Below are 2,991 nucleotides of genomic sequence, written 5' to 3' on the forward strand. Positions count from 1 at the left end.
TGTATACTGCATACTGTACCAAGCTCATGTATGGGGGTTGCCAGCCTTTTATGTAACATTTTATATGCTGACATGTGTCTAGTCACATACAGTTCATGGGCAAGAAGACAATGTGTCCCCAGTCTGCGGCAACTTCTGTGAGTGTGACGCTTTCCCAAGAGTCCAACCACTCCTGTCAATGACCAACCTAAAGCTCCTAACTGGTTCATCAAAATGAAGAGATATTTTTTATCAGTTTAATTTTTGATAGCCGTATGCCCTCCACAGCACAAATATTTGTTTTTTAATAAAATTGATAATTGACCTCTATCCCAGGAGGCGCTGATTTAAAGCAGCCAGCATACTTCCAAAATTCCTTGTATATGTTATGTGGTTTTAACAGTCTGACATCATGAGGAAATACAATTGTTTTAGCCACAGTGGCATGTGCAGATATCACCTGCAGGATGTGTTTAGTTTAGCACATAGACTATGAGCACTGTAAAGATATGTCCCCCCTAACAACTCATAGATGTCTTTTTTACACGCTGCATCTTGTTAGTTTGCAGTCTTGTCAGCAGTTGTGTGGGCCTCATTCATGGTAAAATTATACTGTAAGGATGTTTTAGACACAGGATGTGTCATTTGAATTTTAAAAATGCCAAGTTTATGAATCAAAAATCTTCCAGTGAAACAACCTTTCCTACAGTAATCTGCAAAACTGTATATGTTAACATAATCCTTAAATTGTTTAGGAATATAATTATGGAGAAAGAACACTCAATTCTCAATGTTAGCTTGTAGGGATGTTAAATAAAGCTACCCCCCTGTATCTGCTAATGTTACAAAAATACATATTTATTTGTGCATTCAAATTGTACAAGGGGTGATAGTGGCTAATAGAAGTACTACTACTCATAATAATAATAATAATAATAATAATAATAATAATAATAATAATAATAATAATAATAATAATCTGTCTAAACTGGGTTTAAATAAAAGTGTGACTGTTGACGGCCTGGTTAGAAATCAATAGAAGCCTACAAAAAGGAGGTTATAAATAAAATCACAACTACAGTGGACCACTGTGCATGGTGTTGTTGAGAAGCTGAAGGTTGTGTGTAAAATGAGCATAAAAAGGCAAAAATTTATTGGGTCTGATGCCTCTGTAACAAAAACAGAAAGCTACTGCCAGAGACTGTTGAACAACTGAGTTCAGACAAAAGTTAAGGCCCTAACACACAAAGCTGAAAGTCGGCCATTGGTCTATGTTGGGTCGTCAGTGCCTTGGTTGCTGAGGTGTTTTGTGAATGAAATCACTCTGCTTGGCAATTCAGCTTCATGCATGAGAAGAAAAATGGAAGTAAGAAAAGTAAACAAGGACCGTAAGTCAAGAGAGAGTGTGGTCGAAACAGTTTTGTTTTAAAATTCCAAGGTGATATATTGATAAAAATCTGCATCAGAAAAAGTCCTGTTGCTTTGGCTTTGAGCAATTCTTGTTCACACTAAATGTCATTACCTGGATAAATATTGATGGAAAAGAAAAAGTCTGATTGTGATGATTATGAGCAAAGATACAAAGTAACATGGAACACCTTTTTTATATCATCTCTTTACAGATTTATGGATTTCTTGATCAAAGATCCGACTGTACTGAGTGACTTTTGCTGATTGTAACAAGGTGTGCGTATATGATATATGTGTGTTGAGATTTGACTGCTTTAAACGAAAAAGTGGCATGACATTGACAGAAAGGTTAGTGCGCCATTGGGTTGACAGGTTGGAGAATTGCATCTCTTTACATTCTTAGAAGCTACTGTGTTGCCTGGGTTTCCTAAAATGATGGACTGTTTCTGAAAGTAACTGGACTGTAGTGCAGTGGGGTGGGTAGTTAGCTTGGTGTATCAACATTTACTAAAGCGGAGAGTGGTTGGTGACCTGGAGTGACTAGGGGGGTGTTGCCAATAGCCATACTTGCAGTATTTGTGAGTCATCAAGAACCTATATGTGTGATGTATTTCCAGCATTTGCCACAGTGCCTAAGTGGCTGTGAGGACAGTTATATGGGAATGTTTGCTCACTGGGGCACACGTGATTAAAAAGGACATCTCATAAATCATACAAATATAGTACATGGCACAAGTGAACTTAAATGTTTTGTTGAAACAAATAAGTTGGATCAACCATACAGTGTTACAATACAATTAGATGACAGTAAAAAAATAAAATAACACCCATTCAGAAGCTAAGAGGAGGAGCTAAGTATCTAGAGGGATGCAGGTGTACTGCACTTAAAAGAGACTTAACTGGATGTTATTTTTGGTGGTTGGGAACATATTTTGTAAAATCTTACTGAATATTGTTAACAATAGCTTATGTATTTTTTTTCCAATCTGTAGTCACATTTTCAAAACATAGTTAGCACATCATCCGCCTGTTGTGGATCATACTGGTACAGTAACACAATTCATGTTGTTTTCACATAATATACATTCAGTTATCATGTTTTTGAAATGCTAACATTTTCTTTACATACAAGATTACCCAATACCAAAATTATGGACCTTTTGTCTTATTTACAAATGCTTCAATATGGTATAAAGCTGCTATATCTGCAACAACGGTAGCTCAAAAGCTGCACTGAAACAGCTGATAAGGAATTTTGAAAGAACAGATCATTGACACATTGAGAGATAACTGCCACCACAGCAGACATGGCCAGGTGTTGAAGTTCTTACAATTACATGAAGATATACAGGACAAGGGAGATTTTTTGATTGTTTTTGTTTGATATGGATACACAACAACACAGAGGAGATCATAAAGACTACAACCATCAGACTACCATTAGATGAAGACTGTGACTTTTTGAGTTTTTTCTCTCCTGTACATTTTTTTTACTTTGTATATTTTCATTTGAAACACTTGGATTCAAGGTTGTTGTTGATCACTGGCAGCTATTTAATGCTGCTAATGGAGTTTTTACTGCAGCCATTCTGTTTTATTCTA

The sequence above is a fragment of the Plectropomus leopardus genome, chromosome 21 (assembly GCF_026936395.1).
Source record: "Plectropomus leopardus strain MGB_pleo_1.0 chromosome 21, ASM2693639v1, whole genome shotgun sequence".
In the NCBI taxonomy this organism is placed as follows: domain Eukaryota; kingdom Metazoa; phylum Chordata; class Actinopteri; order Perciformes; family Serranidae; genus Plectropomus; species Plectropomus leopardus.